At 32.2% G+C, this 15,450-nt stretch overlaps 1 protein-coding gene and 1 pseudogene across 4 annotated transcripts in view; both read left to right on the top strand.

Moving 5' to 3' along the window:
* Nucleotides 1-15,450, top strand: part of PCDH9 (protocadherin 9) — a 965,083-nt gene that overhangs the window by 56,105 nt on the left and 893,528 nt on the right. The window lies entirely within an intron of this gene.
* LOC126017191 (uncharacterized) lies at nt 4,254-4,319 on the top strand (annotated as a pseudogene).

The raw sequence follows: 15,450 nt of genomic DNA, 5'->3' as shown, positions 1-15,450 counted from the left end.
ATGATTTATATGAAAAACATTTGAGTTAGATTCCTGGTAATAAGCCACCCCTGAGCACAGAAACAAGAGTTGCCCCATAAACTACTGGCTATGACCCTACAAAAAATGAAAACATAAAAGAAAATGTATGGGTGGTATTTTATAGAAGAAAGTATTAATCTTTGATATCTTTATAATTTGTTAAGGCATGAGGTTTTTGATAGGAATATTAGGCAAAATTTTAATGTAGAAAAATTCGTATTTTTTATAAACAATTTGAACAAATAGCTTCTGCCAAACAACAATTGATCAGTTTGTTTTTTTAAAAGAAAAGGTGAGCTTTTAGATGTTTTTTACTAATTTAAGACAATATGCAAGTTGAAGTGCAGAAAGGAAATAGGTGAATGATTAGGAAATGGAATTTTATCTCAAGCTAATGTGACATTTTTATTAAATTATTTACCTAATGCTAATTCTTTTCTGTATTTTTTTTTTCTGTAGTTTACAAAACTCAAAAGTGTTCAAGTTTTGGGGCCGAAGCGGTGGAACAAGCCGCAAGGGTTTGCCTTGCGAGCGTTAGCCTCGGATGGACCTTGGTTCTATCCCTGGCGCCCCATATGTTCCACAAGCCAGGAGCGATTTCTGAGCGCATAGCCAGGAGTAACCCCTGAGCCTCACTGGGTGTGGCCCACTCCTCCCAGAAAAAAAAAAAAAAGTCTTCAAGATTTAAGCCTCTGCTCAGTGATCAATCCTGGCAGTTTTTGGTGGAGCAAACATGGTGCCATGGGTTAAATCTGGGTCTGCCACATGCAAATCAAGAGCCTTAAAACTTTTACTACTTCACTTACCAATTGTTACTTCCTTTTCTATTTTGGTGATAAACCAAAATAGTGCTTAATTTATAAACCTTAAGTCAGTGCTTAAGGTTTATACCCCTGACTCCGTTCATAAGGCTCTCTTGATAATGCTTGAGGAATCATAAGTAGTGTTGGATATTAAACCAAGGTTGGCTACTTGTGAAGCAAGTTTCCTAGCCTCTATACTACCTGTCCAGCCCTAATTTGTTATTTTTAAGTTTTCCAGGCCCTTCAACTGTGTTTTCATAGATGGTTAGGGTGGCTAATGTGTGAAAGCGGAAACTTTACATTATCAAGAAACTGTGTAATCAATAATGTGTAATGAATTTATAATGAATCTTCAATTGTAGCAGGGCATGGGCAATAGAGCCCTTGCTCAAATTATTTGTCCTAACAACATTGGATACAAGTATTTATGTTACGTATCTCTAAGCATAATTAAAAATCACAGGAAAATATATACTATTTGGTGTAAAATTTGGTGTATGTGGTGATAGAGAGAACTGATGTGAGTGCCTTCAAACAATGGGTTTAAAAACCTTTCCTTTAATGTGTGATTCTTCTCTCACATCTAAACCAAAATTTGATCAAGCTATAGAAAATATTAAAACATTGTATTGTAATTCATAGTAGTTTTTGAAGAGTTAAATTCTCATTTTTTAGCTTAAGTTTAAACACTATTTTGCTCCATAATGATTTTATAAAATGTACTATGCAATACCAGAAGTTAGAGGAAATAGATGAATAAATCTCCTATTCTTTCCAAAGAAATGTTTCATAATTCTGATGAAAGATATTTTCTTGAAATGATCAAGAAAATTTTACATAAAATAAAATTTTTATATAAAATGTATATAAAGATTGAACATGTGATGGAACTTAAAAAGTTTGTATAAGTAGCAGTAATGTACTTACATATATAATTATATTGCATTAGTAATTAGTATTTTATTCAAATTAGTAAGAAAATATCAACCATCATTTTTGTTTTAGTGTTTATTTATTTAAGTATTTATTGCCACATTTAACATAATGCTCCGAGCTTACTCCTGGTTCTATTTTTTAAGGGATCACTTTTGGTATTACCTGAGAAATCCATGTTGTAGCTGGTAATGAATGTAGTAAGCCCTTTACTCACTAACATATCTCTCATTTGTTTAACATGGAAAAAGTCTAAAGACACTATAGCCTCACTATTTTTCTTTTGTAAATACTCTATTCACCTTCAAATCCTGAATCCTTTGTGATACTGTTTCATTTTTTGTGATTTTTATATCTTTTTATTGCAAGATTGAGTAGTAGCTAAAATAATCTCACAAAATTGTGACCAAATTATTCATGAAAATGAAAATATAGAATGAATATACATAGAATCACTAAAGAAATCAAAAGAAACCCCCTATATCTGAGGTTATGAAAATTACTTTCTCTGATAGTAATGATTATTTTTAGAAATTAAAAGGCTAAATTCTCTGAAGAATATTAAATATCTCTAAGGAAAACTAACATATTGTTCAAGCATAAAAGATTATTTCAGGTACCTTGAGTAAAATGACAAAACATCTAATTGAATCATGTACTGTGTTTAAAACTCACTGGGTTCAATCGACAGTATAGAAAAAAAATAAAAAACAAAAGTTCAAATGCAAATTTCCTTGAAATCTTTAAACCTATAAATTATTTTAATTAAAATCTATATATGTAACTTAGTATTTTGATAGCTGTTGATTTATTTTAAAATTTACAGTGATTTGAACATAAATTTGACCTGAACATAAAAAAGACAACGGATAGGAATAATAAATTCCAAGTAGATACACCATCCTCATATTTAGTGTAATTATATCATCACCTTATTAGCATAGCCCTCCTTATCCTTTTAACAAAAATAAAACGTTTAGTTTTGAATTACCAAGAGAACCATTTAAAAGCAATTATATTGCTAGTCAGGTAAACTTAGAACCATTATAAAAATAGCATAGAGATGATATAGCTGTACTTTTTGTATACAGAACATTCTGATAAACTACTTATGCATTCCATCCTCTTCCCCTTTTATATACCCATAATATGTCATACACCCTACTTTATATTTAAATTCACAAGAACATATTGCCTTGCATGAAAAGAAATGAAGAAAGGAGAGTATATGTTTACATGTATGCTGGAAGGACACATTTAATTCTCCAATGAATATTCTTGCTAATTTAATTATGTTTATATATACCATGGAGTCTATGGGACATTAATTTTTTCTTAATTCAAAACAAAATAACATGCATTAACTATAAAATGTAATGTCATCAACAAGCATGAATTTATTCTTATGTGTTTGAATCCTTTGATTGATAGCTTCTTTGATAAGAAAAGCATGTCATTTTAATTACCAGAATTTTGGTTTTGTATCAAATAGCTATTAAAAAATACAATGCTACCTATGAGGTCCCTTGGAGAAGCTTCTGTCTTATAAATAGATGGTGGGTTTGGTTTTATATTTTTTTCTTATAGCTAGAGGCACTAAACAGCATTTTATGCCAGCAAAGAGTATTTAGAATTTGAAATTCAAAATATATCAAGGCACACACTTCCTGCTGCCTTTCTAACCTATTTTCCAGGGTCATTTTCTTTCAAGTGCAGTTAAAATTTTTCTCTGTCAAACTGAAGTATGTTCCAGAGGCTCTCAGGATTTGAGTTCACCATTCCAGACTTTTACCTAGAGCAGTAGTCTCAGTGAATTTTCCATCTTGTGAAACTCCAGCTGTGAGACCACAGAGAGGAAAATGGAGCTAAGTACTGACGGATGCATCACAAGTCTCTATACTGTGAATCAGGGTTGCAGTTAGACAAAAATATATATAATTTGATGATCTTAAAGAATACATCTGTTAAGGGGCTAAACTATCATTCCTACATTTTCTCTCTTTATACTTTCCACTGGAATGTAGTTTCAATAACTTTGTCTCTGGGGAGTCTTTCCCTACCATCCACTCCTTTTCCTCCAACTACTGTTACAAAACAAATTGCAATTTTTTTTTCATTCACAAAGATCACTTGAGTAAAATATTTTACGTATATAGTTTCCAATTCTCTCATGCCCACTTTGTTTTTTTATGTTTGGTTTTTTTGCATATTTATACAAAGCATCTGTGATTATTTAAATTTTCTTTCTTTGTTTTATCCCAAAGATTTTGATTACATTAATTTGAGTTTCCTAAGCTGTATGAAATGTAAGATCAGAGAACAAAATCACTTAAATATTAACTATGATGACTTCAAAGGCATAACCTTCACCTGAGATCTGAATATAGTCAGTAGGTTCTGCAGTGCTGTAAATTTAAATTACATATACATTTGAGGTGGGACCTTGGGCCACACCTGGTGATGCTCAGGGGTTACTCCTGGCTCTGAGCTCAGAAATTGCTTGGCAGCACATATATTAAAATTGGAATGATACAGAGAAGATTAGCAAGGTTCCTGCTCAAGAAATTGCTCCTGACTTGGGGGACAGTATGGGACGCCGGGAAGCAAACCCAAATCTGTCCTGAGTCAGCCACGTGCAAGTTAAACACCCTACCACTGTGCTATCGCTCCCACCCTACATGTACATTTTTAAGAATGAAGAATTAATAACTTTACTTGAGAGTTTGAATGAACTGGCTGTTTATGACATTCTTGAATAATCATAAAACTCCTCTAGGTATACGTTCCTGATGCCATTGAATTTTAAAAATGTTCCTGGTTTGAAGGTTACAGTCAGCACTGCTCAGGACTTACTTCTAATTTTTTATTTAGGATCACTCCTGGTAATGTTCTGGCATGCCAAGAACATGGGGTGTCAAGGAACATACTCAGGTTGGATCCTGAAAGGCAAGAGCCCTATCACTGTGCTATCTCAAGCCTGGCTACTATTTTAGAAAAAGTGAAGCTCCTTTCATGTTTCCTCTAAACGTCCATTATTTCAGTCTTGGGACCATGTCTCCATTGAGATTCTTGAGTAAGCTTTACTTATTTTCTTTAAAGTTTTCTTCACTGAGGCTATCAAGCTTTTCTGCACATTGTAATGGAATGACAAAGACATTAAACATTTTTCTGCCAACTTGTTACGAATTAGTATGTACTGCTTGTATAGATATATTAAAAGGTGCTGGAGCTGTTTGTCCTTAGTAGAAATATATGACTTCAAGAATCATACTATATGTTTGGAGGAACCTTTGAGACCAATCATACTACACATGGTTGACATACACTCAGGATGAGGCATTGCAAAGGTACTTGACAGAGTCCCATGACAGCAATTGAATGAGATGACAATTCTTATGGAACGTTTTTCCAGCCAAAATATAATTCACGTTTGTGGATATTGATATGTAATGATAAAAGCACAAAATTGAAATTTAAGGTCCACATCAAATTGAGAAAAAAATAGTAATATAATCTTTAATAGTTTTGCTAGTTTTTACTAGTTTTGAATGTGAATCTTTTATCTGCTATATATCCCACCTTAGTATTTAGAAATCTCTCATTTTTTATAGCAGTCAATGAAATCAAGATACCTGTAGAGATGATTTAGTTGCTAAGAGTAAGCCCTGTTGATGAAATCAATTTCTCTGCTCTCATTTGTTGTTGGTTTATGGCATGATATTGCAATACAAGGCACTTTATAAAGGTTAGCCTATCTCATATACCGATAAAATTTCCCAGTTTGTAGGCAAGTATTATGGTCACTGCTCGAGAGAAGAGGGAACTCAGGTTCAGTGACTCTGGGTACTATATCTAAGATTAACATGCTAGTATATCACAGAGGCAGGATTTTAATTCTAAGAGTTAATTTCTTTAATGTGTACTTTCATGCAGCATACTAAAGTTGCAGTAAAAAGGGAGCATAACCATATCACTAATGGTAAATCACTGACATCATTATTTTTGTTAAATCTGGTTACTGACATTTTAAATGAAATCATAGATTCTTCAATTTGCTTGACCCCAGTGATGTCTGGTTTCACTTCTGATACATATGGAAAGAGTTTATGAACTTCAGACAATATTGAATAAAAGAGATTGAGTATTTAATAATTGTTGTCAGCCTAAAGCCCACAAAATCTCCTATTACGATATAGAATACCAAGATCTAACTTAAGCCAAACAAGACTATGTTCTTAATTTATGATGCCCTTTTTTAATTATTTAAAAAGTCATATAAAGATAGATTTGATATATTAATTTATTTACTAAACTAATAATAATTATTTGCAAGACATATAGTGAAATAAAAGTGATAAAATATAGAATATTAAATCAGTTGATTGTATATAGATTTTAGTACGCCATATTTAATATAGGGGAAATAAATCATTTGAGGCAGAAGTTTCAAACATTGTAATGTCACTCTTGTGCTTGCTTCAGCAATACATGCACCAAAATATAATGTTACCATTAGTGATCATGTTTCTGCTTTGGTCATGATGAATAGGACTTTTAAATTATTGCCATGTTTTTCAATTCTTGGTTTTAGAAAGTACGTTTCAATGTTCATCCCCACTATTACCATAAACTTATATTACTGTATAGCAAAAGCTTAATACTTTTGTTTCTTTTGGGGGGTGGGTGAACATGATTTGAGATTATGCCCAATAGAAGATCATGAGTTTTGCAGGTCCTTAGAAGAATTTTTATGCTCAGTAGGGATCAGAAGACTGTGCATAAAATACAGTTCTTAGAGCATCCACAGATACTTACAAAAGAAAAAAACACAACTAAATGTTTGATTCCTTTTTTTGTGGTGTGGTCAAAACTTCAAGTGCTTACTCATAAACATAACCTATCAAACATTTTTAAAATGTGGAGATTAAGAGAACGTTGAGTTTCCTCAAGGAATAGATGATATAATTTTAAAGATTAAGATGGCATTTTTAAAATTTTTTAATTTAAATTTAAATTTTTAATTTTTTGTATTGATAAAATTGATAGTTTTTTTTTCTTGACATTTTTTCTATATCTTCAATAGCAACCTTTAGAGTCACTGGTGACTTTTCTTAGTATTCTCTATATCAATCTTTTTCTCTCCATTTTTTCTCTTCTCTACTGTTAATTTCTTTATTATGAGAATTCAGTATCAGTCTTTAGAATCAATGTTATAGAATCCTATCAGTAGAAGATGGTGATAAATTGAAAAGGTTTTAGTGAAGATATTATATATTACAAACACTTTAATATCAGATATTTTTCATTAGACAAACTTTAAGATTAAGAATTCTAGTCAAAATCTGTTATAAAGGATTGTTATAAAGGATTGACTGCATAAGTGATTTTCTGAACAAGTTTAGTATAACATAGTTGCCTCTATCAGGATAGTTTCTTCTGCTGCTGCATTTTATTTGTCACATTTAATATATTTAATGTAGTTTAATACATGTAATATAGCTATCTAGTGCTAGGATGAAAATAATTTATTCATTCATTAGTAGGAATATAACTTCAAACTTTAGAAGATAGTTTCCTGTACTTTTTTAAATATTAGAAAAACTTGATTTCTGTCTCTTTCAAGAAAATCTGCTTTCCCTATACATTGTTTTTTAATACTGGGACTAATAAATTAGGAATCTAACTCTAGACCATTTTGTATGTTCTAATTTTCATAATAGCATGATAACTGCTGTTGTGACATCATCATTGGGTAAAGGAAACACAATATGTAGAAGGAATGGGGTATATGTAGTAAACTTAAAAGTCTGTTCAATGCAACTTAGACATGGAAAAACACTAAAGTTTGCCAGAGTCCATTACTTAAAGCTAGTGACTCAAAATGTTGATTTTCCTGCCACTGGGGAATGTCAACACTTGTAAAGAAAAAGATATTGACATAAAGCAAATAAGTTAGAAGGCTACATCAAAAGCTTTCAATGGTTAAGTGAAAGCTTGATGAAGAGTGGCTTTCCTCCATAGCAAACAGTTTTACTGGCTATATTATAGAATTATGTGATTCATTATTTTTTACCAAAGTCTGGTACAATCTTTATTGTTTTTAAGATTATCATCTAAAATAACTATTATATTATGAAGTAGACATAACATCCTCATTTAACATAAAGTAAAACTGAACCTTAAAGAGTTTATATAATTTGCTGACAGCTATGTAATTATTGAGCAAGTAAAATAGTAAATAGTAAAATCTATATAGTCTTATGTAGTTTCTCTCTGCTGTTAACTTTTTCATTGTGGTATCAAATGACAAACATAACCTTCATTAAAGCCACAAATGTCTGAAAAATATACTTATTTGATTTAAAAATTAAAGTTGGGGCCGGTGAGGTGGCACTAGAGGTAGCGCCTTGCAAGCGCTAGCCAAGAAAAGATTGCTACCGCGGTTCAATCCCCCAGCATCCCATATGGTCCCCCCCAAGCCAGGGGTAATTTCTGAGCACTTAGCCAGGAGTAACCCCTGAGCATCAAACAGTGTGGCCCTAAAAACAAAACAAAAAAAATTAAAGTTAATCATCAGTTAAATGAAGAATAATAAAATTTATTATCACATGTAATTACTATTTTGACATAATATTGGGGGTGTTTTTCTATGGCAGAAATTTAGAATGTACTTAATAATTTCTTTTAATTTTTTTATTTAAACAACTTTATTACATACATGATTGTGTTTGGGTTTCAGTCATGTAAAGAACACCGCCCATCACCAGTGCTTAATAATTTTTTTAATTTTTTATTTTTAATTATGAGAACAAAGATGCAAAGAAAGAGGACAAGGTAAATTTACAGTGGAAGGACAATCACCCATAAACAGAATGCTCAGTAGTCCCATTGCTGATATCTTAACTTTGAACTTTCAGCCAAAGAACATTAAGAAAAATAAAACATAACCCACGTACAATTACTTTGTCCCTCAAGTTCCCAGATTGTAGTATATAATATTTCTTAGCATCACACAAAGCAATCTAAAGACATAAAACTTATGTAACTCCTTAAACATTGAAGGCAAAGTACTTTTTTACGTTTCCATGCACATGCATATTAGTTTAAGTTAACCTCAAAAGTTTAAGTGGGTTGTTTTTCTTAAGGATTAGAGTCAAAGTAGCACAGTAAAAATTGTGTTAGAGTGGCATAGGCCCACCAAAATATGAGGAACATGGAAAGGAAAAGCCTTGGCCTAAATACAAGGATACCCTAACCCTGAAGATTCCTGGCAAAAGACCAACTCTAGGCTCCAGGCAAACTAGTTTGTCTAATCCAGGTCATTATCCATAGTGCCAATACACTTTTATTTTTCACACAGTCTCTGTTGTTGGTATCATGTTTCTGTATTAAAGATCCTGGAATCTGCATATCCTCTCGTTTCACCTCACAATTAAAGGGCAATGCAGAGAACCCTGTCCACTTAATAATTTTTGACACTGCATTAAGAACCCTGGTTTACATCGTAATTTTTGTAAATTTATATTTTGCAAATCACAATCTAAGATAGAGGACATCTTTGGAGAGAGTTCATTAAAATTTTTAATGATTAAAAAATAGCACATTTGTGTTTTTAAAAAGTCAAAACGCAGTCAGCAAGAAACATGGATTTGACCTCTAACTATAGATAATTTTATTCCAAAAGTGAATTTCTGTATTCTACTAAAGAAAGGAAAATAAATTTTTCTATTATCTTTGTAATGAAATCGTATATTAAAAATTAAAGAAGACTGCTAGACCTTCTGTTAAGGCATTTGCTTTTCATATGACTGTGGATTAATCTCTGGCTGTACATGTGGTCCCTAACCACCATCATAAGTCTCTGAGCACAGAGTTAGAAGTGAACTGGAGTATGCTGGAATACTCCTAGGTGTGCCACCAAACAAAACAGAACAAAACAAAACAAATACAAAATAGAAACAATAAGAATTTTTAGAAATCCTTTTGATCATACTTTTTTATGTTATCATGAACTTCATGTAAGATAAAATATGTAGACAATTTTATCTGGCACACAGTTTAAATTATACATTGAAAATTCAATATACATTTTCTTATTGGATTTTAATAGCTGTGATATATAAATATCAATGTCTTTTTATTATTAAAGTTAGCTTTCAAAGGTGTTGGGTGGTTTATTCAGGGTAGTAGATTGCATTGAAACTAGGCCAATTCTAAAGGATACTATAAATTTAGTTACAATTTGAATGCCTATTCTAGGTGTGGTTCATTGATTGGAGATGTTGCACTAATCTAAAAGAAGTCTGTCTTCATCACCTTTTTAATTCTAGTGAAAGAGGAAATACAAATAATAATTGTATGTGAAGTTTCATAATTGTGACATATGTGAAACTTATTAGATTTGGAATGGTCCTTTGGGCTTGTGCTAGCATCAGTCATTCAAAGGAAATTGTTGCAAAGCTCATGGTTTTAGAAAAGCAGGCCAACTGGTCCCTCAATTAATTAAGAAAAACTAATTAAGAAAATACAATTAGGGGTCTGAGAAATAGTATCACAGATAAGGCTCTTGACTTCACATTGGTGACCCTGGTTTGATTTCTGACATCCTATTTGCTCCCCAGATTTCTCTATGCTCAGAAATTTTCCTTCAGCAGAGAGCCAGAAATAAGAACTCAGAGACACTTTTGGTGTGCTCCACAAGTTAATTGATCACTTTTGTAATAATGGATTAGTTCATTCATTTAATAACATGTGTATGAATTTTGCAAACTGGAATTGTGTGGTTTTCAATAGATAAAGCTCATTGAATTGTTAAAGAAGTAATCACAAATCTGAAAATAAATCATTAAGCTATGATTGATTCACTAATGAAAAAATAAAAAAGCAAGTATTTCTACAATCATTATTCAAATGATAATAAAGCTAAGATAATAAAAAGTACTGAGTTGTTAAAAAAAACTATAGACCACAATGTTAAAGTTAACATTTTCAGAAATTAAATATAAAATATTTATTATACTTAGTTTTCAAAATTCATGAGACTCATAAAAAGCTGCTGAAAGTATAAAACAGAAAAGTTCTATCTATTAGAAAGGGGAAGAATGTCTAGATATAGAGAATAAATTGATAAATATCAGAGACAATAAGAGAATAATAATGTTACTTTTAACCTTACTGAAATCTCAGTTCTTTCATTTGATCCTGAAGTAAGGTTGAAAATGCAATACAGAAAAATATTAAAATATCTGATAATATAAATAAGACAGTTAAAGCTAACTAAGCTTTTTAAAAAAATACAGTATAGCAAGACAAATAAAATAATAATTTTTATCCTAAAATAGCCTATGGTATAACATAATGCTATAAAATTCAGATTTAGAATTCAATAGCATGCTAAAATTTTATTAATATATGCATAAATTACAAGTTTTATAATAATATAATAGATTTTACTTGTAGAAGTAATTATGTGTTTTTTTATTTTATGTATCATCTTTGTGTTTAATTTTTTTTAACTGGATTAGACATTTTTCTTTCATTTCACAATTCACTAATGAAAAAATTAGGTAGAAATGAACAACTGAAAGGAATTTTTTATATTTATATGCTTTGACATATATATGGGAGGCAGCATGGGCCACACCCAGGGTCGGGTCCTCTGAGGTGTCTGCTGGCTCTCTACTCAGGTTTACCTGATAGTGCTGGGGAACTAATGAGGTTAAGTAAACCCCGGGTGAAAGGGACAGATTAGGAGACAGGCAAAGTTAAAAGAGAGAAAAAGTATGTAGAGTCCAAGAGCATTCAAAGCAAGTTTCTGGGGGAGAAGGTGAGAGAGAGAGAGATAAAGAGAGAGGGGGAAGGAGAGAGGAAGGGAGCTTTAAAGGAAGAAGGGGGAGAGAGCCAGAAGGAAGAAAGATAGGAACAGAGGGAAGAAGACAGGGAGAGAGAGGGAGAGGGGAAGGAAAGAGAGGGGGAGAGAGATAAGAGGCAGAGAGAGGAAGGGGGAGGGATGAGAGAGGAAGAGGGGCGGCGTGATAGAAAGGGACAGAGAAAGGGAGAGAGAGGGAGTGGAGGGAGAACTTGGGTTAGAGTGAGCCCAAGAAGTCAGCAAGATAGAGAAGTAGAGCAAAAGACAAGAGAGCCAGAGTAAGGGATACCATACTACTAAGCACCACAGGATCAGCAGAAGCAGCAGAAACTGCAGCAGTCAGAGAACCATAGAATTTTCCTTAAGGTGTTTCTCAAGTAAAGGGGAAGTCTGTTAACTGACTTAGTTTAGTTAGTTAAAGCATAGAAAAAGAAATAATGACAGGGGGATTCTGGCTGAATCCCTACAGGGGAAGATATACAGTGTTGAGATTGAACTGGGGATGAATGCATGGATAGCAAGTACCTTACTTCTCTATGATATCTCTATGCCATAATTTTTTTTATTTGTTATTCAAGTTGGTAACAGGTTGTTTTTAAATTCCAATGCTAAACACCTCTTGTTAGAAATTATTGTATAAGTTGTATTTCTGTGGTCGATATGTTCATTGAGGTATAAAGTAACTTATAAATCAATGAATTGGTAAGATATTAAAGATTTTGTTACTGTGATGGGGGCAAAAAACTCAATGAAATAGAAATTTGTGAAAAAGAGAAAAATCACAATTATGTATAGGTAAAGTATAATCAGAAAATAACTGATAATTTATGAAGCAAATTGAGACAAAGATAAAAAGTGGAAGAAAGAAATTTGTAAAGAAATATACTCAGAGTTCTGGACTAGGAATAGACAAGTTGTGGTGACTAAATTAGTTAACAGAGATTGATGAAAAAAAACTGAAATACACACTTTGTATGTGAAAGACTCCAGTTATATCTTTAGAAATGCAGTATTGTTTACAATAGCAAGAATCTGGAAACAACCCAAGTACCCATGAACAGATGAATGGCTAAAGAAACAATGGTATATCTACACAATGGAATACGATGTGGCTGTGAGAGAAAAAAAAAGTAAGTCTTGAAATTTGTTTAAACATGGATGAATATGGAGATTATTATGCTGAGTGAAAGGCGTCAGAGGAAAAAGGATCAACATAGAATAATCACAGTCATTTGTGGGATGTGAAAAAAATGTAATAATGTAATAACATCCAGAGTCAATAGAGATGAGGATCAGGAAAACCAGTCTATTTTAGGAAGCTTGCCTGAAAGAGTGGTGAATACAGTTAGGGTAATAAATGGTCCACTGAAACTATGAAAGTTGGAACTGGTCAACTGGAAAAGACCTGGCTGCTCAAAGGGGATCAGTCATATGCACTGCACCACTTTATTAGCAATAGTGTAATCTATAGTGTCAATAAAGAAAAGAGCAATAGAGAAAGTGAGAGAGAAGGAGAAATAGAGAAGTAAAGTGCCCTCTCTGAGGCAGGCATGGGATGGTGAGTGGGAGAAGATGTGGGGACATTGGTGGTGGGAAATGTGCACTGGTGAAGAGTTGTGTACATTCTAAGACTGAAACTCAACCATAAAATATTTGCAACTACGGTGCTTAAGTAAAATAATTATTTAAAAAAAGCAAATGACAAAAGAAAACAAAAAAAGAAGAAAAGAAAGAAAATAAAAAAAATAAAGAAATGCATAATCTGGATCCCAGCACTTTCCTCTCTAGACCTTCTCAAAACTTCCGAATCCTGACCCCCAAAGTCAAGCACTACTGGCAGTGGCCTCCATTTGGAGGTTTTTCCACCCCTCAAATGATGGAAGGAGTAGAATAAGGTGGTTTTTCTACCCCCAAATGATGTAAGGAGTAGAATAAGCTTTTTATATGCTATAGCTAAAAGTAATTTAAGAAGATTAGGGGGACTTGGTGCAGAAGTTGGAGTGACAGCACTTATAGAGACAGGAAGTCAAATGTTAATTCCTTTAACGGAAGTTAGAGCGCATAGAGTTGATTCTATATTTTTTTATTTATTTTTATTTTGGGCATCATGCTTTACAGACTGATTAGGGATTCTTTCAAAATTATTCCTGGAGGTAGTTTTCCTTCACCATTATCCCTATACCCTTTCTTCACCCTATCCACCTCAAGCTTACTACTGAAGAGAGATTCAATTTTTTTTGTCTTTGGAAATTGGTAATACCCCAGTTTTGTTTCTTCATATGAAGAAGACATTTCTGTGTTTCCCTCTCCTTCTGACTAATGTCATTATTCATAGTCATCTTCAGATTTATACTAATGGCAACACATTTTATTATTTTATTTACAACTTAGTAGTATTTCATTGTGTATATGGCTGACCGTTCCTTTAACCAATCATCTGATCTTTGGATATTTGGATTGTTTTCATATTTGTTTAGTGCTCATACAATAGTACATATGAGGTAGATACTTCTTTTTAGCTGTGTTTGACATAGTGAAATTACTAGTCTCTTAAAAGTAATACTTAAATTTGTATTGGTTATATACATATTTATAACAGGGATTATATATTCTGAATTTCTATTATACTATATAGTATATTGATTCCTTTCTACTAAGGACTGATAGATCTATAAACACTGTCCAACATATCTGTACAACTTATGGATAATGTTATATTTTACTTATAAATTTAAGAGAATGGATATTGTGATAAGAGATCATGGACATGATTAATTATATCAACATATATTTATGATGGAATGCTATCAAAGATATAAAATATATTTTTTCCAAAAAATAAATAGCGTGAGTTTAATCAAAAACTATGCTATTTTAATGCTTTTACTTACTGGGAGAGAATATAATCAGTATATAATTTTTATCGTTGCTTCATTTTGAAACTCATTCATGCATAAAAATTGCTACAGAAACCACAAATTTAAGGCCCAAAATGGCTTACTTCTATGATTGGATAAGCTAAATATAAAAGTGTTACTATTTTTGTACTGATTGTCCTGGCTACTGTGCATCAGGAAGTGAACACTGGAGAATGAGAATGCAATGAAGGATGATCAAATTATATAACATATGTGAGTTTTCCCATATGTTCTTATTATCTTTTCTAAATACCACTACAAAATTTAGTAATAGACTTATGATTTTCTTTTATAGTTGCCTTAAACCAAAATGTTCTTTTTTAGTTTAGAATAATACAGGCCTCTTTAAATTATTTTTCAGAACATATTACGGACTTTAGCAATAATATCTAGGTTTTCTTGATAAGTTTTCCTTTCTCTCTGTTGTGAAGAAAACTGTGGAAGATTCTGAAGTTACTTATCTTCGTCTGCCACACAGGAGATTTAAGAGGACATTGAAGTATGGCCAATTTTATGTTCTGATGCAGACTCCTACAGGCCAGGCACCAGGTCAAAAACTACTGACCTTCTTCTGTGAACAATTTCTTCTGGTGATCAGATAGGAAAGACTTTTGATGGCTTCTCTGAGTTAAGAATACAACAGGTGGAAGCGAACACTGCTCATGGCATTTTTTGTGAACTCTTATAACAATATATAAGCCATTATTCCCCAAAGGACACATTCAGTCAATTTTAATAAATGAAAACTTTGAAAATGAAAATCTAGAAGGAAACTTTCAAAGAATCAGTTCTTGAAAGTTACCATGTGTTTTGAAGGAGTTATAATTTAGGAGAAACTTGAACTTAATTCAACTTGAGAAAGACTAACATATATTTTATTTTATCAATTGTTATTGCTTACGCTGTT

Source organism: Suncus etruscus, chromosome 8 (genome assembly GCF_024139225.1).
Source record: "Suncus etruscus isolate mSunEtr1 chromosome 8, mSunEtr1.pri.cur, whole genome shotgun sequence".
Taxonomy (NCBI): Eukaryota; Metazoa; Chordata; class Mammalia; order Eulipotyphla; family Soricidae; genus Suncus; species Suncus etruscus.
Note: the sequence above shows the minus strand (reverse complement) of the source record. Positions and strands in the feature narration are given on the sequence as shown.